Source organism: Acomys minous (genome assembly GCF_964271855.1).
Source record: "Acomys minous genome assembly, chromosome: 6".
Lineage (NCBI taxonomy): Eukaryota > Metazoa > Chordata > Mammalia > Rodentia > Muridae > Acomys > Acomys minous.
The window spans coordinates 20,990,701-21,014,932 of NC_140487.1; the positions used below are offsets into that span (position 1 = coordinate 20,990,701).

Genomic DNA, 24,232 nt, shown 5'->3' on the forward strand with positions numbered 1-24,232 from the left:
TACAGTGATAGGTGACTAGAGCATACTAACCAAACACAAGAAGAAAACTTTATTTAAAACTAAAAGATAAAACAAACAAACAAAACTAAAAGATAATGTAATTTTTAAAAAGTTAGCTTCTGGGCTACAAAACTGCACAGTTTTACAATTACATGGAAGCTCACAGGGCACCAGGCCAACCATTCCCTTCGGCAAGGACTGTCTAGGGGAAGACAGCTAGGCCACTCAGCACCTCCCCAGCTCCTACAGTAGAGCAGGCACCCCTACCTGATCAAGTCAGCAGGAGACCAAAGAAACACACACATGCTATTTTCATCTACTTTCTTAGATTTAGGACAAAAAGTTCAAATTCGCTAGTATTCTAAGTTGGTATCAGATATTTCCAGACCCATTCGGATATTCTTCATACTTATCTTGTATTCTAATAGAATTATATTAGAATGAGCAGCATAAGACAGACAGCCTTCCCTATGAACAACAGGGACTGTACCTCTCTCAGAAAAGGATGACTTTAAATTTCACAGCTAGAACTCTGATTAAGGTTTGTGCCTTAGGAAAAATCTGCAAAGAAATAAAAATGATAGTTGCTTTCAGGTAGCTGAACTGTTAATTTGCTTTAATGATGTTAAATAGTCTCAGCCTTTGAATTCTACACAAAAAATGTAAATGAAATATTCCATCCACTGTCTATGGAAAAAGCAACCCATTAGCATCGCTGGTTATAAATAGGTGTCAGTGGGATGACTCAGAAGATCTGCTCTGCCACTCTTGTTATCTTAAGTAAGTTGACCTTTTTGAATCCCCATTTTTCTCATCTGAAAAAAAAAATGAGAAAAGTAAAGTAAATGGTCTCAGATAATGTTCATCTCTGTGACACGCCAAAGTTCTGCCTACATTAAGTTTATAGCAAACTACTCCTCTGTGAGTGGTTTGCACCATTAATGGAAGTGACTGGGAGAAAATGATCTCCTTTCTGTTAAGCCTCACTCATTATCATTCCATTTTACTTTATTATTATTATTATATACGCTCACCAGTACCTCCAGAAATTTCAAGCTCTCAAGATGATAGAAATAACAAGAATTTCATTTAGTGACTTCTCTTGCCTCTCAGAAGGTACACACCCCTTAAGGTTCACTGGCCACATGATCCCCATCACAAGGGGCAGTAGGCCGGCCAGGATGGACTTAGACTACGGTTCTGCCTACTCCTATCACACATTTGTAACATGGTGATTGCACTGCAGACACACCTAGAGAATATTTAGCACCCCATCCAAGCAGCCTCAGAGGACACCATAGCAGGAACATAATTTTTTAAATAAACCATACATTCTAGCGTTGGCTAAATATATCTGAATATGTTTTGTGGCCTACCTATGACCATCATAAAAACCTGGTCTTCCACAGAAATGCTAAAGTAGTCCTCTATCTCAGTTCTATAAATATTTCATCATGTTTCACCTTTGACTTCTTTTAGCATTATACACTATGAACTAACAAACAGGCTGGCTCAGATTGGGGATTCCATGGTGCTGTGAATAAAGGAAATTTATTTGTAGGGTAAAATGGGAGTGAGGAAAGCAAAAATTGTCATGACCTACAGCTATGACATATTTCAAAGCATACGGCACCAATCTTTAAATAAAATATTAGATTCATAGCTAATTACCAAAAGGCAAATCTAACCCACATTAACAAGGTCTCCGTGAGAACAAAGTGAACATCTTGCACTACACAATCATACCTGAACTGTTTGTTCCTATCTCTCAGAGGACAGAGAAACGTTCCAGAGCACAGATGTACAACCTCTGCACATCCACGGCAAGTGTGTCGGGGTGCAGAATGGAAGTCTCAATACAACAGACCAGCTGTACACTTTCAGTCTCCCAACTGTCTCTTCTGTATCCAAATGGCATTTTTATTAATCCCACTGACTTCTGGTTTAAAGCACGATGCACTATGGTGATATGAAGGGGAAATGTCTCCATAGAATCATGTTCTGGAACAATCAGTCCCCTGTTAGTGGTGTTCTTTGTGGGAGATTAGAGACCTTCTAGAGGTGGAGCTGAAAACTTGCTGGAGGAAGTGCATTGCTGGAGGCGGGCTTTGCTTCACTTCCTCCCCCCACCCACTGCTTCCTATACATGATGCAAATGTGATCAGCCACTATCCAACAATGACATCTACACCTATACAAGACAGAAAGGAATTCAAGATAAGCCAACTGGCAACAGATTCTATATGGGGAAAGAAAAATCGATGTAACACACGTTCTAGGACCTTAGCTGTGGCACTGACTGTTACAGTGATAACTGAAAACTGTTCAAAGCAAGAGATGACCCAGGCAATATTGGCCTATTATCCATGGCCTTAATTGTAGAGGATTTTAAATCCAGAAACATGGCTGCTGTGACAAGGGATCACATCTAAAGACCTTTTAGGTGACATAGGTGATCTGGCTGAAATGCAGACACACTCTGAATTATAGTATGATCTGCTGGCATACAGACTGGCTGAGTACATACCTTTAATCTCACGCAATGAAAGTAAGAGTAGTTTACAGACGGAGACAGCCATGTATGAAAGTGACATCTAATTGAGGGGCAGAGAAAGATTTGACAGAATGAGCCAGAGACAGGATATGCCCAACTGCCACAAGAACACTACAGCAAAGAGAGGCAACTTAAGACAGCAGTGCAGGAAGATTACTAACGGGAGTGGGAAAACAGCCTGTGTACAAGTTTTACCAGGACAGTTGTACAGAGACAGGTGGAAGAGAGAACAAGCTAGACACGGGTGGAGACAGAATGCACCAGAGAGTGAGATGGAGCCAGAAGATTAGAACAGACTGGCAGAATTAGTTTGGGGACAAGCAGAACAATTCAGTCAGAAGCTGAGAGAGAAGCCAGATTGAATCAGTCAGCTTGAAGAGGAGTTTGGGCCAGAACAGCTGAGTTGAACCAACCAGCCAGAGTTCAGAAAGAGGTAAAAAGCATGAGTTTATTCAGCAGTGTCAGAGGCTGAAACGTTCTAGGCCTAACTTAGAAGATAGAGGCTGGAAGCCGAAGCCTTCAAGGTTTGGGTTACAGAAGATTAGACTGTATGGAGTCTAGAAGCTTCTAGCCCTAGGCCTAGGGATAGCTAAAACAGAGAAAGAAATGGTCTGGGCTCAGCACAAGGCCTGTACTCACACAGCTTGGGCATCATTCTCATCTCAGTCCCCCACCCGAGCACATAAAAACAACATTTACATTTGGCCCCCAACATTTACACTTATTACATAGACAACAGCCATATTTTATTTAAAAACATCAAAATAGCGAACTTAGAAAAAGATAATATATTTATTATTATACCTTTTATATAAGATGTCACTAAAGATAATATGTATTAAAAGATAGAAAATGTTTTACAAACTAAACCACAATATTTAGGAATGTGATTGCTTCCGGGAAAGTCTCTGAGATCATGTCATATAAGGTGAAAGGCAGTATGGACATCCAGGTCAATAATAGTCTATTTTTTAAATAACAATATGTAACTGTTAAATATACAATATTTCTTCTAAAATGAAATATTACAAAACACTCAGGTTTTATGGACTGACTTGTGTGTATCTGAGACACCACTACCATACAGTCTTCTGCATTCTGTGTCCTTTATAGTAAAGATGTATAAAGGGAAATTGTGACAGAAATAATTTCTTAGTGACTTTAAGTCTATTTTCCCACATTTTTGGTAAATTTTCCCTTTTTGTCACTCTGTCCTTTTGAATGTTCTCTGCCCTTCAGGACACAATCCTTCAGTGGACTAGAACAAGCAACTGAGTGATCTGTCTTTTTCTTCCAGTATAGCCATTCAGTTCCACGTCAGCACACTGGTGATGGTGACACACTTTCTATTTTCTAACAAACCATCTCTAGCATGTTCACACTACAGAAGTGTGAACACTTTCTTTCTCACCAAGGACTGGAAGAAAGCACTTTCGCCTTGTTTCCTAGCTCAGAGTTTCGGGAAGAAATGTGCAGTCACCTTTGTTTGCTCCTAAGTCAGTAACATTCCCTTTGTCTCCGGTTACTTTCACTTCCCCCCCTGATTGTGAATCACCTAGATTTACTCTCTTCATTACCCCGTGGCTTGGTGTCACAAGCAAGAACATGGGTACATGTCGTCAGTATAACAAAAGTTATATTTTATTATACTGAAGGTCCTCACACAATGTTCATACTCTAAATTCCTGTGGTCTTAAGCGTATTTCCCCAAGTCCACTCTTCTGTGTGCGAAGTAAAATCTGTATTAGAAAAATAAACATGCTTTTCTCTTATTAGCCTGTCTTTTCTCATAGGGCTTTAGCCAAGAATCTTGCCATGTGTCAGAAGGATTTTGTTTTGGTTTTTTTTCATACCTTATACACCTTTTATTATTTTTACAGTGCTGTGGATTCCAGGTCCTCACATCTGCTAAGCAAGAATGCTACCAGTCCTTTCTCAGATGAGGGGTTAGTGAAGATCTTTTCCCAGTCTGTAGGCTGTCGGTTTGTTCTGTTGACAGTGCCCTTTGTCTTACTAAAGCTTTTAAGTTTCATGAGGTCCCATTTATTAATTGTTGATCTTAGAGACTGAGTTGTTGGTATTCTGTTCAGGAATTTGTCTTCTGTGCAAGTGGCTTCATGGCTGATCCCCACTTTCTCTTCTAATAGACTTAGTGTTTCTGGATTTATGTTGAGCTCTTTAATACACTGGGACTTGGGTTTTGTGCAGTGAAAAATATGGATCTATTTGCATTTTCTATATGTAGACATCCAGTTAGACTAGGACCATTTGTTGTGGAAATTTTGGTTAATATATAAACATGTTTTTGTTTTAATCCCATGTTGGGATATGGGGGTTGCTTGAGTTTGTCCACAGCCGATAACTGCCTTATGAGAGAGCATGTGATCTTTGTTAGCAGGGAACTGCCTCACGTGGAGGTGTGGTCTTTACTAGTGGGAATAAATGCCACACCCAGAGAGATACTGCAGAAGAAGGCTGCTAGTGCTCCTCACTCCCCCATGCTGTTGATCCAGTTTGACAGGAAGAAGTTGAAGATATCTTGAAACGAAGACTGGGCTTGCCACAAGGAATCCGACAACCCTAAACAACAGGTAAGTAGCTAAGGAAAACTGCACCCTTTCTCCCCACTAACCTTCTTTCTCTCCTACCTGGTGTTGGTGGGTTGGAAGGGATTAGGGTGGATAAGGGAAAAAGAAATATAAGAAACCAAAATACAAAGTGCTAAAAAGTAATGCCTACAACCATTTGTTGAAGATACTATCTTTTTATCCATTGTTTGTTTTTTGGCTCCTTTGTCAAAAGCCAAGTGTCGGTAGGTGTGTTGGTTTATTTCTGGGTCTTCAATTGGATTTCATTGATCAACCAGTCTATTTCTGTGCAATACTATACTGTTTTTATTGCTATTGCTCTGCAGTACAGCTTGAACTCAGGGATGGAGATACCTCTAACTAGATAGGACTGCTAGTGGAGAGAGGGGAACACCACCTACACACAAAAACTTCAATCAAAAATTTACCTTGATGACAAGATGTGCAGGCATAGAAATGGAGCAGAGATGAAGGGAATGACCGACCAATGCCTGGCCCAACCTGAGACGCTCCCCATGAGGAAGAGCCAACCCCTAACACTATTAATGAAACTCTGCTATGCTTGTTGACAGGAGCCTAGCATAGCTGTCCTCTGTTCGGCTTCACCCAGCAGCAGTTCAAAACAGATGCTGAGACTCACAGTCAAACATTGGGCAGAGAGAGCAAGGAGTATTGTTGAAGAGTGAGTGGAAAAATAGAAGGACCCAGAGGGGACAGGGCCTCTATAAGACCCACAGAGCCAATAACCAGGGCTTTGGGGTCTTGTGGAAAATGAAACATCAACCAAGGACCATTCATGGACTGGACCTAGGCCCCTACACAAATGTAGCTGATGGGCAACTCGGGTTTCATGTGGGTTCCCTACTAAGGAAAACAGAGCTGTCTCAATGGACTCTATTGCCTGTTTTTCAATGACTTCCCCCTAGTAGGGCTGCCTTGCCAGGCCACTGGGGAAGAGGACATGCTCAGTCCTGACTCAACTCTATGTGCTGGAGTGGGTTGGTAGAGGCAGGGCTCCCCTTTTCTGAGGAGTAGGGCATGGGGTACAGAGGGAAAAGAGAGCGAGGGTGTGACCAGGAGGAGAAAAGAGAGAGGGATGTAAAGTGCACAAATAAATAATACTTGTAATAAAAGAAATTCCATGAAAAAGGAAAAAGAAAGAAAGAATCCTACCAGCAATTTACATCCCTTGCCCCATACCTATCTTTCTGATCCAGACCAGGCTGTTTTCACTTCTGCCTTGTGGGACCTCAAGGTCAGCCAGACTAACTTAGGACTCCCTAAGTTTCCTGAACACTGATGCTGCATACAAGCATGGGACCTTATAAATTCTCAGGAACATTCCTTCATAGCTCATTCCCTAAGCTTTCCTTTTCCTTTCATTTATGATTGTCTGTAAGGCCATATAACTGTTCCTACTGCAGCAGGAATCTTAAATTATTTGTGGAACAACATCCCTGGCCCTAAAAGGACCTAAACACAACAGACGAGCTCTGAGTCCATGAGGGAAAGCTTCCAGAGAACAAAGAACAGGTCCATTAAAAATTCTATGTCGGCTGGGCGGTGGTGGCGGAACACCTTTAATCCCAGCACTTGGGAGGCAGAGGCAGGCAGATCGCTGTGAGTTCGAGGCCAGCCTGGTCTACAAAGTTAGTCCAGGACATGTCTCGAAAAAAAACCAAATAAATAAACAAACAAACAAATAAATAAAATAATAAAATATTCTATGTCAATGAAGTTTAAAGGAGTCATCATTAAATGACCTCCACAGTGGCCAGTGGCCACCTCAGTAGAGATCTCTCCAAGGCTTCTGGTTTCAGAATTACTAGAGCACTGGAGAGGTCAGGATAGGGTTAGCAGAGTAAATTAAAATATCTTAACTGTGGCTGCTCTGCCCCCACTTTTGTCATTTTCTAGGAATAAATGCTTCACAGTCCCTGCAAGGCCAGCTTTGGGCAGCACTGTTTCTAGTCATTGCTCCATGGTGGATTTCACATGCAAACTGTGCCACCTGGGCCATCTCCAGGTCACTAACTTACACTGTAGGGTTGTTGTTCTCCCTGTTTCGTGGAGAGATTCTCTCCTTATGCTTTCAGGTCACTAACTTAGCCTCTAAGGTACAGTTAGTTCCATCCAGGGAATTTTCTGCCTGGCTTTTCATTGCTGCACCTACCTTTAACGTTAGGTTTGGGTTTTTGAAAGAATGACTTTCATATCTCTTTCTAACGCTTTTTTCTTTAGCACTAGAAACATCAAAATAATTATTTTAATTTACATATGTAAAAATTCTTTCATTTTGATAGAGTAAGATTAATGTTGAATGATTTTTCTCTTCATTATATTGGCTTTTAATTTTTTTGCTTCCTGGAGGGATCCAAGATGGCGCCAAACACACATCTGATCTGCAGGACTGAGACTAGGGACCAGGCTGGGAGCTACAGACCACAAATCCTGAAGAGCCCTAGGTAAGAGGGGTCGGCAAGTGCAGATCCAGCCTCGGGCTACCCAACTGGCCCACAGAGGACGGAGAGCGCAGTCCCCAGAGTCTGGACCTGTAGCCACCACTGAGCAGCTGCTGTGCGCTAAAGCAAGGACTCAGTATCTGAGATTGAACTGTGGGTGATGTAACTCCAGCTTAGAGCTGTTGGCCTGGGAAAAACAGGAAAACAGGTGATTCTGACCTCAGACCAACCAGTGAGTCCTGAGAAAGTCCCTGGGGTGGGAGACCACATAGGCACAAAATCCAAAGCCCAGCACAGCTCAGAGTTGTGCTCTTTGTCTTTCTCACTTATCTGTGAGCCACCTGGCCCAGGGGAACTAGAGAGTGTGGATCTGGGCCCAGCAGTCACCAGAGGGATAAAGGCCCACACAAGCGCCCAGGAAGCTGTGGACATGCCCTGCATCCACAGCTCCAAAGCTGCACACTGGGGTTGAGTGATCTAAGGCCACATGGTCTAAACATATTAGGCGGAAACCTCCATCCCAGGCCAAGCAGACTGTTCTCATACCTACATTTGGGTGGAACTGATCTGGTCTGAACAGAGCGGGTAGATGCCTAGCTAGCCACCACAGCTCAGCAGGGATTCCCACACTCTCGGGAAGGTCTGAACTAGAGGGGATCAGGCAGAAAACTAGCCACCCGCCCCAACCCAGAAAGCCATTCCTGCAAGCTCTGGCAGATCCTGACCAGCTGCAGCAACCCAGCAGGACTGCCCTTGCATGCCCAGAAGGGACTGAACCGACCTGAAGGAATAGAGGCAGAAGCCCAGCCAACTCCACAAGCCAGAGGGTAGTATCTTCTCTCTCAAGTGGGACTGAACCTAGGCCACACAGCCTGGATGGATTAGGCAGAATCCTAGCCAGGCCCCACAAGGCAGCAGGAGTTCTATCACTCTAGGGTAGACTAAGCCTAGGCCCCCAAAGCCCCAATGCCTTAGGGCAAGGTTTTGAAATCTAACCAAAGACAGGAAAACAGGCTTCATCTACACTAACTCGAACTGATTCTTGGGCTACAGAGCACCACCAGCCTCTGCTGATCCATTGGGGAGCCCAGGATGTGGAGTAAAGTCCCCTGGAGCTGGAACCAAGTCACCTGCCTGATCCAGGGAAGGACATTAGAAAATACCTCCTAATGTCAGATATGCAAGATGATGAGAGGCCAGAGTAAAAAAAAACATAAACAACAAAAACCAAAACAGTATGGCATCTCCAGATCCCAATTATCCCAAAGAAATCAACCCTGAGAACTCAAACACAATTGAAACACAAGAAAATGACCTCAAATCCATAGTGATGAAGATGATAGTGGAAGAAGAAAAAAATAAAACCCATAAACAAATACAGGAAGATGTAGCCAAACAGATTGAAGACATTAAAGAGGCCCATAGAGAGGCACTGGAAGAAATTCAGGAAAATACGAACAGTCACATGAAGGAAATCAATAAAACAGTTCAAGGTCTGAAGATGAAAATGGAAACAATGATAAAACCACAGAAAGAAGAAAGACAGGAACAAGAGAACTTGAAATCAAGTAATACCTAGGTAAGCTTCTCTAACAGAATTCAAGAGATGGAGGAACGCATGTCGGGAGTAGAAGATACTATGGTAGAACTTGAAACAACCATCAAAGAAAATGCTAAATCTGAAAAATTCCTGATAAAAAAACATCCAAGAAATCAAGGACACGATGAAAAGGCAAAACCTGAGAATACTAGGCTCCAAGGCACAGAAAATATTTTCAACAAAATCATAGAAGAAAAATTCTCCAATTTAAGGAAGGAGATGGATATAAACATACAAGAGGCCTACAGAACACCAAATAGAATAGACCAGAAAAGAAAATCTTCCTGCCACATAATAATCAAAACACAAAATGTACAGAACAAAGGAAAAAAATGTTAAAAGTGACAAGGGAAAAGGGTCAAGTAACATATAATGGCAAACTGATCAGAATTACACCAGATTTCTCAGCAGAGACCATAAAAGCCAGAAGGGCCATCTTACCAAATGCAATTTATAGATTCAATGTAATACCTATCAAAATATCTACATAATTTTAAAAGACATTGAAAGATCAATTCTCAATTTCATATGGAAAAATAAAAAACCCAGAAAAACAAAAAACAATCCTGTATAATTAAAGATCCTCCAGAGGAATCTCCTTACCCAATCTCAAGCTGTACTATATTTCAACAGTAATTCAAACAGCATGGTACTGGTATAGAAACTGGCTGGTTGGACAACGTAATCGAATTGAAGACCCAGAAATGAATCCACACCCATATGGACACTTGATTTTTTACAAAAAAGCCAAATCTATTCAATAAAAAAAGGATAGCATCTTTAAAAATGGTGCTGGTCTAGCTGGATGTCTACTTGTAGGAAGATGCAAGTAGATCTAAATTTATCACCATGCACAAAACTCAAGTCCAAGTGAGTTAAAGACCTCAATGTAAAACCAGAAACACTAAATCTGTCAGATGAAAAACTGAGGAAGAGCCTGGAACTCACTGGCACAGAAGACAACTTCCTGAACAGAACTCCAACAGCCCATGCTCTAAGGTCAACAATCAATAAATGGGACCTCATGAGGCTAAGAAACTTCTGTAAGGCAGAAGATACTGTCAATAGAACAAAACGACAGCCTACAGACTGGGAAAGGATATCTTCACTAACCCTACATCTGACAAAGGACTATATCCAAAATATACAAAGAGCACAAGAAATTAAACACTACCATACCAAATAACCCAATTAAGAAATAGGGTTCAGAACTAGACAGGGAATTCTCAACAGAGGAATACCGAATGGCTGAGAAACACTTAAAGAAATGCTCAACGTCCTTAGTCATCAGAGAAATGCAAATCAAAATGACTCTGAGATTCTGTCTTACACCCATCAGAATGACTAAGATCAAACACTCAAGTGACAGCATATGGCAAGGTCGTGGAGAAAGGGGAGCACTCCTTCATTGCTGGTGGGAGTGGAAACTTGTACAACCACTTTGGAAATCAATCTGGCGCTTTCTCAGAAAACCGGGAATAGGGCTTCCTCAAGACCCAGCTATTCCACTCCTTGGAATATACCCAAGATATACTCCACCACTTCACAACATGCTCAACCATGTTCATAGCAGCCTTACTTATAACAGCCAGAACCTGGAAACAACCTAGATGCCCCCCAGTCGAAGAATGGATAAAGAAACTGTGGTACATATACACTGTGGAATACTATTCAGCTACTAAAACCAAGGAAATCCAGAAATTTTCAGGCAAATGAATAGAACTAGAAATGATCATCCTGAGGCAGTTAACCCAGACCCAGAAAGATACACACAGTATATACTCACTTATAATTGGACACTAGCCCAACAGAGATGTCCCCTGAAAGTCTTTACTTAGCCAGAGATTGGGATAGATACTGGGACTTCCTATTGGGACTGTAGGTGAGAGAGGTAAGGAAGAATAGAGAAATAGAAGGATCCAGACTGTCCTAGAAACCTACAAGAAGACTATGAAGGCTGGTAGATCTGGACCCAGGCGGGTCAGCTCAAACTCCTGTACCATCCAAGGTCAATGCATGCAGTAAACCTACAACCCCTATGCAGATCTAGCTAATGGATACCACATTCTCCACAACTGTGTGGAAAACAGGGACTCACTTGGACAAGAACTCTGGTGCTCCCTAACTGACCACTTCCCCTTGGTTGGGAGACCTGGTGACACACAGAGGAAGAGTAAACAGGCTACCAGGAAGAGACCTAATAGGCTGTGATCTTATAGTGGGGGACAAAGTCCCCTTCTGTCACAGACCTAGGCGAGAGTAATAGAATGAAAGGGGGAGGGAGAGGGAACGGGAAGATACAAGTGAGGGGATACCAATTGAGATGTAATCTGAATAAATTATTTAAATAAAAAAATGTTTGCTTTCTTTCATGGTTGGATACTTCTAGTTGAATTTTGGATGTATGAATTTAGCCTTGCTGTGTATCTTTTTCCCAGGCCTTTGTTCTGGGCTGAGATGAGTTATACGGAACCCTTGTATCTACATAGGACTTTACTTCAGCAATGGGAGGGAGACACAAACCTACATTTACCTTCAGGTTTTCCCTCTGGAGAAGCAAGTGCTTCTCTGGTTCTCCAACCTATGCCTATGGATTTTTCACATTTAATGCGATGACCATACATCGATGAACACAACAAAATGTTTGGGTATCCTGCCTTCCAGGCTGTTCCTTCATGTCAGACCTTGAATAATTTTCTCAAGTGCTCTCTGAAAAGGTCAGTGTTCAGAGGAGACAGTGAGGTGACCCGTGTGTAAGTCCCTGGATTTTTCCCTACACTGCCCTCTCCTTATCATCACTGTGACCTGTGTCCCCTCGATGTCTTGGCTTCCCAAGACTCAGTCATCTCCACAATGGCTCTAGGCTCTTCCTGTATCCCACTTAACTTATATAGTCTTTTACCTTTCTTTAGGTAAAGCTCACCTTAGTATTACTTTCTGTCTTTGGTGGGGGGGGACGCACTGCCCTTCAGTATATGATATCACTATATGATATTCATTGTATGATAGCCATTGTGTCATACAAGTTGCCGTCTATCTGAAGTGTTAAGAAGGATCAATCCTTTTTTTGCATATAATGACTGGAAGCAAAAGCTGAAGACCTCATGTTACATCAATGCTTTGTTACAGCCTGTAAGTCTGAGCTTTAAAAAAAAAAAAAAACTTTCTCTGAACCTGTTATAAAACCTACTTAGCTTCATGCCACCTCCAAAACATGTCTCTTTAGCATGAGGCTTATTTTGAGATGATTATTTTGAAAAAACAAATACATCCACAAGAGAAATTTTAGAAAATAGTAGAAAAACTCCCCCCCCACGCCCCTCCCCCACAAAAATCAATGTTTTTAAAAAAGGAAATACTCAACTTTAGGAGTGTTTCTCTCTGCACCAGGACCAAAAAGGATGACTACCAAGACTGACTCCTATCCCCAGAGAAGATTCTAGCTTATGTCTGCCTAACAAACCTCACCATTTCTTGTCTACCTTTTCTGGATACCCACCACCAGCTTACCTTATACAGAAGCTCCTTTTTAAAAGAAAAAAGTTAAATAAAATTATTTTATGTGTAGGGGTGTTTTACCTGTTCATTCTTGGCATTCTTGGTGCCAATAGAGGGAAAAGAGGTTTTCAGATCACCCAGACACCGTACTACACAGGGCTAAGCCGCCATGGGGACCCTTGAGAAGAGCTCTTCACCTCTAGAACCTCCTTTTGTACCCCCACCCCCCCGAATGAAATGTTTACTCTATTTTGTGTGGTTTTATTGAAAGCAGTAGGTGAACTGAACTAAATTTCTCACAACTTCTTTTCCTTCTAATTCGCTAAATAAAAACATCCAACTAGAGATGGTTTCTGGAAACAATAATACTTAAACACTGAGAATTTTTCAGACAAGGCTCAGCTGCTATTTCCACATGCTCTGGGGACAGGCAGATGTGCAGAGCCCTAACCTCACTCTCTTCCTAGTTTGTCACACTACATTACACATGCTTCTGGAATTGCTGACAACAAAAAGATGCTTGCTTCAGCAGTTATTCTGCAAATCTCATAATTCTATGATTCTTTGGAAAAGATCACCAAATATACTCACAATTTACTATAAAGGCATACTGCCTATTAATTCTATCAGATGTTTAAATTTATTAAACCATTTCTGAATATGATTGTTTAGCTTTGTTCTTCATCCCTCCTGTCCTTGGGATGAAAATTCAGGACCAGAGCCCTAAGCCACACCCAGTCATGATGGCATAGTTTTATTATAGTTTAACATGAGGGAATCACAGGAAAATAGTCAGTAGAATGGCAATGAAACCCACCTTGGTTTGGTGAAAATCATACATAACCATCCCTATCTCCTCTGTCCTCCTTTATATTCTGACAATAGTTGTCCTCCACTCTTCTACTGATTAGCATCGCCCTGATCACCTAAGGATGGCTGCGGCCCTCGCTGTTTGAATTGTCACCGTAAAGGCCGTTGTTCACATCTTACTTTCCTTAGACATAGTAGAGTTTACAGAAGGATTTCATAACATTCTGTGAAGAGAAACAATAGTTCAGACCTATAGTTAGAAATGGCTGACAATTGAAAGCGGGTAAAATATATGACCTGATCAAAGAATTACACAGCATTCCTCATCACTGATCCCAAACGTATAACTTCATGTGGATGAATCGTGACAAACAGTCATAACAAAACCCACAGTTTTTAGTGTCAATGAGATGGTTCCGCAGGTAAAGGTGCCTACTGCCAAGCCATAGAGCCCGAGTTCAATATTTGGGACCCAGTGTTAGGAGAAACTCGGCTCCTATAAGATGTCCTCTGACTTCCATATGTACACTGTGGAATTACTTTTTTCTTGTTTATACGTGTTTCTGTATTTCTGCATTAAACACACTCTTATTTTTATAAATAAATAAACAAAATGTAATTAAAAGTTAAGAATATAGCTGGCTAGTTCTGAGACTAGGCTGATTGAACTCTGTCTTAGCTTAAACATCAAGAGGGTATCTTTGTCTGCTCCTCTGAAATACAAGCCCTGACAGTCCATTTCCTGTCTTAAACCAGTGGTGTTTAATAGCTGCCTGAATTCGCTTCAATTGAATGATTTCACAGGAAACCATCAGAAGGTCATGGTGGTCTATGTTTACTGAAGCAATTATTTTGACGTCCCTTTCTTAAGCTGGACCTCCATTCAACAATATTCCTTTCAAACATAATTAAGGCCTAAATCACTTCTAATTGGCATAAAAAGGCCCTTTCATAGTATAAAATGAAAGAAACCAGGCTTCCAGGTTTAAGGCTGACACACACAGCTTTTAGGCACTTTGAGATATTTCTAGACAAACACAGGTACAATCTTAAGTTACTTCCTGGGTAAGAAAGTGAATCAAGTAAGCCAACAACTGGGAGAAGTGTGGTGTGAAACTCCCGTGCCCAGGCTAAGTCCCATCAGTGCGCTCTCTGTGCCCAGAGAGAAGTCAGAATGTGATGGGGGAAAGCCCAGGAAGAGACAGGAGGGGGCAAAGATGTAGCTCTGGAGAACAGGGGCACTCTGGTGTGTGCAGGCAGCACTGTACCACCTCCAACAGCAGCATGAGGTGAAAAGGGCCCAAGCCCTGAGTCTAGCCACTTCTGGCTTTGCTGGCTCAGGTGAAGTCTTGGCCTCTAAAGAAGGAGATGTCTTTCTTTTGTCCTTACACATAAGGGGGCATTTCGAGCATGGCAGGTGCCCAACAAGGAAACCCAGAGGCTGCTTTACCTACTACATGTGTCAACACAAAAGGACTCAGCTCACTGGGGAGCACATAACTGCCAACTAATCGGCTGTCCACGGCATGTTGTTCTCCACTCAGCCTAAAGTCGTAAGCCATTGATACAGTCTCAGTGGTACCCTGAATTTCCCCTGACCCTCCGGGGCCTGAGGAGAAAGAGCCAGCCTTTTGCTTGCTGCCTCTTTCTGCATGTGTTATCTTCATCCAGAACCAACTCCTGCCACCTTTACTAATATTGACTTCTTCTTTTTCCTAGACTGCTGTAAGTATAAAATATAAAAGCCAAGCAATATTGTTAGGTCTGGTGTATAACAAAGAGAAAACCTTCTACCTCACTTCCATACATTCCTGAGTCCTGCCCACCCCCTACTCTTAGCAACTCGCCCACACATCACTTTTCTTACACGCAGGACAGAATAAATATTACTGTAACATGAAGCGGCATAACTACAATACGGAGGTTTGCATTCCCAAGCCACTTCATGTGTATAATTATCTTTTCCACCATATAGCCTTGTTAACTCTAAAGTTAGCAATTGCCTTTTTGGGGGGATAGCTCTTCTATTGTTTTCATTACTTCAGTTGTAGATGTTCTAACAGGACAACAAAGTCCTCCTCACTCTCTGGTAAGCTCCCCGTGCTCCCTCCATGCCACACCTGCTTATTTGTTTGCCTTGGACATCCTGCTGAAGTCTTCATTTTACTGTTTCAACCTGGACTCCAAGCTCTTTAGGGATTTAACCAAATACATCCCAGACTTTACTGTCACCTCCCTTTGTGCCTCTGCTGCACGTCACTTAAGTGATATATCTTCCTTCTTCATTTATTAAGCCCTTTACTCTGTGGTGTACAGTTCTGTCACTCTCTGAGAAACAGTAGATAAAAAATATTCTAAAATTCTAAAATATGGCACGTGTGAGTTTTTCTACCACCCATACCTAACAGTTGACGATACCGATGTACATTTCTAGGTCTTCCGGGTTTGAAGACTGCTTTGTTATGTTTTTGTACAGTTTGTTATCACTGAGAAATTCAGTGTCATCAGATATCCCTGCCTGTCTCAGCTCTCTTAGCTCTGCTGTAGTGAAATTCTAAGGACTTCCTTGGTGAGCAATTTTTCTTTCCCTATGGCCAGACAGAGGGCCACATGCTCAGTCTCTCTGGTATGTAACTGGCCCCACTTGCCTCATCGTCCTCCTGTGTCCTCCTTGCCCGTTATTTCTGAGAGTGTTCAAATCTCCACTTTGTATAAAGGTGTCAATTAAATTGGATTAGAACCCATCTAAGTGGTTTTGTTTCAAACTAAGCATCTAGTCAACAACTTATTTTCCAATTCATCCTTGAGCTGCTTTGGCTTAGGGGGGCAACATGGAAGTGTAGGGCTGAGTAGAAAACACCACTCAGGACATAACACTATGTGTCTGCAAAGCTGCTGAGGTGCTGGGCCCCTGCACAGGCCTTCTTGTCACTGAAAGTGATAAAGACAGCCTGGAAAGACAGCATCCAGGATCCAGGAGGCTCATGGATCTTTTTCTGGGTTCAAATGACATGGAAGACTAAGTCAGCTCTGTAGGGCATCAAAAGGGTAGTTTATCCCTGTTGTTCATGTGAGAATGACACACTTTGTAGCTTTTCATATCTCACTTAAACCCAAGCAGTGTATCTAAATTAAATAACTCTGATATGCGAAGAAAATAGAGTAGGGGTAGGATTGTTGGTTTTTGTTTGTTTGTTTTTGAGAAGAGCAGTAGCATATTCTCAACTTATCTAGTGAATGTTCAAATTACATGTAACCTCATTTCTTCTGAACACTGACTGGCACATTCTTGAGAAATGTTTCTTAAAACTCTTACATTTAGCCAATCCAATGGTGGCTCACCTTCATAATCCCAGAACTTGGGAGGACACTGGAGAGTCCAAGACCACTCTGGGAGCCACATGTAAGTTCCACACCAGTATGGGCTAGGGATATGAGATAAAACTTTATGTCAAACAAAAACAAAACAAAACAAAAATACTGGACGTAGTTACTAAGACAGGCATGTGCATGTATGTGTGTGTTTAAAAACTAGCAATGTAAAGAGAAGGAAAATAAAACTAAATTAAAAATCAGGACATCTGGACTCTAGTCTAAGTTCCACAATAGAGTAGGCGGGTCAATTGCAACAAGTAGTTAATCTATCAGAATCCTAGTTTACTGAAAATCAAACTGATAATGGAGCTGAAGAACCATGAACAATATACAATGTGTTAAATTTCATTACTTAAAGAGAACATTTGAGTCCAAACACTAGAGAAACGGAAGCAAAAGGACCAGAAATTCAAGCCTAACATGGGGACAAAGAGAAACACAGGCGGACCTGGACCACACAGGATGGACTCTGTGAAAGAGGAAGGAAGAAAGGAAAAAAGGGAGGAGCAGGAGAGGGGTTTTTATACATGAGGCTCACTGAAATATGCTACACTACATTAAGTATTCTTATTAGTCTTCTAGACTCCGTGATTATCCAGGCAACCTCATGAGTTGTGCCATAACTTAAATACATTAAGTAAAACTACTTATAGTCAATTCTGATTTGTGAATTTCAGATTTATAATGCACCCACTTGTTAAAATTAACATGTAATCCAAAGTCAATATGCTCAGCACTCTTGTGGTTATTTAACAGACTTGCCAAAGAAGTGGAGTTGCCCAAGGAGAGTGTTTTTCATTGAAATCAAATAAGTTCAGTTTTAGACTTCTTGATTCAGGTCTGGTGTAAGCAAGTACTCACTCTGCTCCCTAACTTGTGCCATGTTTTCCCATTTATGTTTTCTGGTGTATGATTTAAAACACACACCTTATGTCCAGTGTTCCTAGCAAATGATGGCTGTGGTGCTCATTACAGGAGAGATGCACTTTTCAGGGCAGGGCTACACTCAGGCTTTAGTTGATACTATTGTCTACGCGCTGAGTATTAGTAAAGCAACAAATACACTAACCAAGTACTTACAGAATCAAACACACATGAAACAAAGTCACACAATGATGCAATGACCAAAGGGTGTGACCTGAGCTCATAAATTCCAAAGCTGCTTTTCTCCTCTGAACAGTGTTTCCATGGTCACTGCAGCTTCAGAATACAACTGAAATAAAAACAGAAGTATACTTTCATATGGAAATGGAGAGAAATGATCTTGGTGAGTGCATAAAGTTAATAATTTAAGAAGGCCATGTTAGCAAGAGCCAAGGAGAGTGGACCTCGACTCCTCTGTGTTGCACTGTTTTTAGGCCTTCTTTCCTCTTTTCACCTGAACTCTAATTGGTGAGAGCTGCCCCACATATAAGTTCAAGACAATATCTTTTCTGTTACAGAATGGAAAATGATTATGTGTTATAATAAAAATAATACGTATTTTCTTAAGCATGGTTTTCAGACTCCACTGCAAATCCCACAAATCCCCACAACTCTGATGAAAACTATCCGTGTGTTCACGTTGCTGCTTTTCAGTTTTACGAAAACTGTGCTAGTGCTGCACAACGCAAGGCAACATTCTGTGCAATGTGCAGGATCCCACAGCCACACCTTATCACCTGCACACAGGAACCACTGGCAAATGAGCTGATACAGGTGACAGGCACTTACTGAGTAAGGCATACTTATGACCACACAAGGTTAGTATCCTGGGTGAAATGGTCATCTCTCTCACCAAATAGTCTAGTAGTGACAGGTTTTCCTAGTCACTCCGAAGACCAAGCTGGGACTATAGCCTCCAGCTTCCTTGCCAAGAAACCTCATCAGTGCTCTGCTCAGAAGTGGCTCCTTTTTACATTAGACTTTCAGCTCTCTTCCATGACAGCTACAGTGCTGACCAGTGAATCTGCAATGGAAGTTTGTTTTAAGAGTATCTGCAAGATTGCAACTGCAGCCCTGCAGCAGCCTCTCTTCTGATCAAACACCCACAGCCACTACTGCTACAGAGCAACACTAGTCCTATCATAAAAGACACACAGGTAGAAGTGCTTGGTGACAACAAAGCCTATTGGGCAGTTTTTGTAAGCATTTAATGACTCCGCTAATATATCAAATACATCCCTCTGTATTCATCCCGCAACAATTGTACCTGGGAGAGGAAACAAATCTGTCATCCCTGAGCTGAGTTTCCCCTTTTCAGTCACTTTCTTACTGAGCACCAGGGTGCATGGGAAATCGGGAGTGCTGGGTGCCATTCCCATGCCCTGCCAAATGTTAACTGTTGCATGCTTTTCACAAAAGCAGGGTGAGCTTCTGAGTGTGGCGACACTGGTTTCCGAATCTGCACCATAATGGGCAGAGTCAGAGTAGACTGCTCCGCTCACCCTGAAAGGTCACCTGATTCAATCCCTGCCTTCAAATGCTCTGTCTGACGAGGAGAGCTTCTTCCAACTTTAGGAGCTACACAATTGCCCCTGTCAGGGGAAAATGAGAAGTGGAACAATTACCAAACAAAGTAAGCCGAAGGATTTCTCTTCAATTAAACTGCCTGAGCAGAGGTCTAATTAAAAAAGAAGCAGAGGCCGAAGTAGAACTGCTTTTAGTGGGAATCAGGTTTGTTCAGTCACTGAAGTATTTTAGAAAAATTCTATATTTACATCCTGAAGAATGTCTGCTGCTGTCCTTTAAGTACACTGGGACATGTCAATACAGCTTTCTTACTTCTTACACAGGGCTGACTCTGTATGACAATGTTAAGAGACAGGACCTAACGTCTTGTTCATGATTTCATTCTGGAAACAAAGTCACAACTTTAAACATCTACACTTCATTTCATCACATAAGTTACAGTGTTCAAAGCCACAGGGCTAGGGACAAAGCTCAAGGGTAGAAGGCTGGCCTGGGTGAGTGAGGTGCTAGGCACTGATGAAAGAAATTTAAAGCTACAGTTCTTAAGTATCATCCAAAGCTTTCTCATTCATATAACATTTTAATGATGCCAACTCATGTGTGTATTTTTAAATTTACTATAGGTTTCACGAAAACTTTTCACCCACTTGGTAGTATTGAGTTTTAGTGTAAACCCTGAAAAGCAAGAAGACAAAATGTGCTGTGTGTGTGTGTGGTCTGCTCCTAGAACTTCTTTATAATTCAAAGTGTTTTTTTTTTAACTCCTTATTGTCTTGGGATTCTACTGTAATGAATTGTATATTGATTTACATTTGAACTCTCTACCTTACCCAGTGTAACACCTAATACTTAGTGATAGATTAGCTAATTGACTAGTTAACTGTTTTCATTTAGCCCAAGATATCTCCTTTACTTAGAACAATTAATGATAAGCAGATCTACAGATGAACAAGACAATTATTTCTCTTTAATCCAAGGGATAAGTTCCCACACAGGTTGTCCAATCCCAAGAAATTAGCCCTGGACACATGTGCTTTGAAGCAATGCTAAAAGAACTCAGAAGGGCACGGTACATGCCTATACACATAGCACTAATTTGTTTTTCAAGATCATAACTTTGAAGGGACAGAGACACAGGAGAAGCTGAAGGAAGGACAGGAGTGATGTAGGTGCAGCGCTTGATACATCTCATTCTCAGAAGACAGAAAGTTATTAAAAATAAAAGTTAACAGCAGTTCTCTCCATTATTTATTGGAGAGCATTCATTCAGCATTCATTGAAGGAGCCTCTTCTATCTTACCATATCAGTGTCTTAATGCAAACTTGAAAGTATATGCTTCCAGATGTCCGCCATGACTTTCTAATATCCCTCAGGGGTACAGCCATTGTCCTATGTATCTCGGTACTTGGAAAATGCGGTCACTCCAACCTAATCAGAACAAAAGTCATTTAAATCCTGATCTCTCCACACCTAATGCGAAAGATGAGTCAAGAAAGGAGGCAAGTGAAAAAAATTTAAGAAGAACTGTTCAATAAAATTAATTTCTCAACAAGAGTATCATAAGCGGTATGGAAAAATGAACCAAATGGGTTTCAAAATGCCGAAGTTATTCCAAGTGACAAGCTAAGTAAAGGGCTGAAAGTAACTTTGAAGAGAGCTGTGAACAAATGAGGTCACAGCAGAGCCAAAAACACACAAGTCCAATGGGGAGTTTCTCAAGTTTTATCGGTTACACAAGTCATCCTTTATTTCCTTAATGCGTCTCAATTCATTTACTAGTTTCCTATTGTGGGAAATGGCTCGAGTTTACAGATGAGATCCAAATGCAATCTTTCTGCCATAAGCCAAATGTCTAACAGTGCAACAGGATGGCAGCTGTCCTACTTGTGCAGCAGAAGAGCAGCATCCAGCGACAGCTCAGCTCAGGCCACGAGGAAAGCAAGGTGAGCACCACTGAGCTGCAGACTCTGGGTTCCAACCTTGACCTGGGTACTGTGGACAGTTTAAGTTTGCTCCAATTTGTTTGGGTTTGGGTTTTTTGCTCCACATTCAATAAGAGATTAACTTCGAATACTATAATTTGCAGTGTATCTACCATAACTGTGGATGAGTGATATTATGTTTGAAGTTCCTCAGATTGGCTGAGTAGGAAACCCTGAAGTTGTTGCAAACAAGTAGCAGAAAGAAAAAGAAGTGAGAAAGAAGACCAAACAAACAAACAGCACGAAAGCCAAATGTGTTCCTTAGTGAGGATTTTGGTGGAGTCATAAGCTCCTCTTTTCCTTGATATCAGCAATATATGTATCACACAGAGTGAAAGATCAAATCTCAACAAAATTATATAATGGACAGTGCTCTCAGGAATTTTAGTAAGGCTGTACCTGTTTTTGAAACTGCCTGTCTGAATGACATAGATAATGCCCAATTTCTATTTTGATTTGTCCTTTTCGAGAGTCAATGCTGTGTAAATTGTTTCTCCCCTTAAAGGCTATACTCCTAAACCAAATGCCTGCACAAGTGTACTGAAATACTGGGTCTAGATAGATGGGTGATAAGTTCTGAGGTGGAATGGTAGGACAATGCATCTGAAACTGCCATGGGTGTGACTTCAGGCACACCTTGATATCACCCAACAACTTCTGGAACGTGGTAAAATAGTGTGCAATATGCCCACACTGAGAAATGCAGCAAAGTCAAATTGTGGGTAAGGAATCATAGTAAGAAAAGTTTCTTATTCAGTAACACTGTAATCCTACCATGGTTGCTACAAAAGCAGCACTCCATGGTCAGCTCTGGGGTGAGATATAATCAGTATTAAAAGAAGAATACCTGCTAGGCTACTCTCAGTATCCATACCCAATGGCTGTAGCCTAGTGTGTTGGCTTGGTAGCTGGAGGGCGAAAACACATAAATCCTGTGGCTATCAACTTGCTCCTGGATAATGGAAGATTGCAAAGCAATTAACAAATTACTCAAATTTTGTCATTCCAATTTAATTACACAGATAAGAACCTCTTGAAGCATCGAAATTAAAGTTCTCTAACTCAGAAATTCACAGGTAATAAAGATGCCAAAGCAAAAAGTCACTCTTTCTGACACATAAAATGTACATCAATCTTAACACATATTAATGGGAAGTTAATCTTGTTAAGTTGCACAAGTCAGAGGTCTAATATATTGGTCATGCCTTTTAAAAATTTTTAAATTTTTACCATGAATATATATTTGCACACAGCAGGTAAATACCAATCTACGGACAGTAAGAAACTACATAAAATATTTGGTGTAGTTTCCTGGTATACGGTAGGTATGCAATAGGTGAACTATAGAATAGATGCAAAATGTGTCAGAAAATAAGAAATAAAGTATGTTGAAACCCAATATGGGGTGAGATGGGAAAGGTAAGGACTTGAGTAGACAATATTCTGAGATGAGAGAGAGAGAAGCAAGACAAAACTGGTCAATGATAAATCTCTGAGGCATGATTTGAGAATTTTTTTTTAAAGACTAGACCTAAAATTGTGATATGATCAAAGAGGCATGAGAGATTCACAAAGTTACTTAATGTTTTAATGCAAGCCATCACTTCCCAGCTTATAAGCCTGCCTTTGGAAAGCCAAGTAAAGAAGAGAAAATAAACATCTTATCCATCATCACAATAACCTAGAAAAAAATTGATGGGGCAGCAGTGCTGGGTGCTAAGTGGCAGCAATATAGCTGAAATTAGATATGTTACAAAGGAAGGCTGACAAGGGCTGAGAGACTCCGTATCCAGAGTGAGAGTATGGAGAGTCAATGCGAAGCTTCCGCCCCAGATCTCAAAAGAAATGGGCAAGTGCAAGTGTGATAACTGGATCACCAAGTGCGCACGGTCCCCATGTGTGGCCTTGCCCATGTAGTCACTTTGCACTAGCAGAATGGGGTGGGAAATGTAGGTATTAACCCCACCAAATGGACTTGCAAACTGAAGTTCAGAAAAGGAAGGGCAGTGAGTAAGACCTTAAAACAAGACACAGCTCACATCCCTCAGCCTCTTATGCCAAGGTCTGTCCCCGAAAGGCAACTTTTTGGTGTTGCTTTTGTTTTAGTTTTGAGCCAGGTGGGCCTGAAACTCAAGATCTTCCTGTCCCTGTCTCCTGAATTCTGGCATTACAAATGAGCACCACAACTGCTGCCTTCCCCCCGAATAAATTTGGCTGCTTTTAACACCATGATAATATTAACCTACACTCAGAAAACATTTTTGAACCTTCTAAACCAGGCAGCATCTTAAGCTGTTCCCCAAACCCTAATCTCACTCATTTTTTGCATTTACACAAATAAGACCCCGAGAGCCAACCCTTTAGGAGAAAATGCAGACTGATTCTCAGGGTGGGGCTACAGTTCCACATTCCCTTTGCTCTCAAGTCACTGCTTTGCAAAGCCTAGCAAGCACATACTACTGTCTCACTGATAAGAGCACAGCTCTTTTCCACTCCCTCCCTCGGGTTTGGTTTTGTGATAACAACAGTTTTATTTGCTCTTCTTAAATGAGTCTTTACGTCCACCTCAGCATAGAAGAAGCATGACCACTGCACGAGTTTAATGAGCGTCCCCCCCCACCAGGTTTCCTCTGCCATCAAGACTCTTCTGGGGCTTATGGCTGAGTTGGAAGAGAAGAGCCTAATGACAAGCAGACGATTCCCAGGCTTCTGCATTTCTCCAGGACTGGGGTAATGAGAGCATGACACAGAGCAGGCACAGCGACAAGAGAAGGGAGTGGAGGCAGAAGAGATACTACAGATGCAGGATTAATGGTTCTTGGCAACTGAGTGGACCCAGAAGGTGAGGGAAGAAGAAAGCTGGCAATGGCCCCAACATTGCTCTCCCAAGTTTCCCCGGCTGTAGCTGATG

The 24,232-nt window shown here is 41.5% G+C and overlaps 1 protein-coding gene across 11 annotated transcripts in view; it reads right to left on the reverse strand.

The window, feature by feature from the left end:
- Positions 1-24,232, reverse strand: part of PPP1R9A (protein phosphatase 1 regulatory subunit 9A) — a 293,927-nt gene that overhangs the window by 158,564 nt on the left and 111,131 nt on the right. The window lies entirely within an intron of this gene.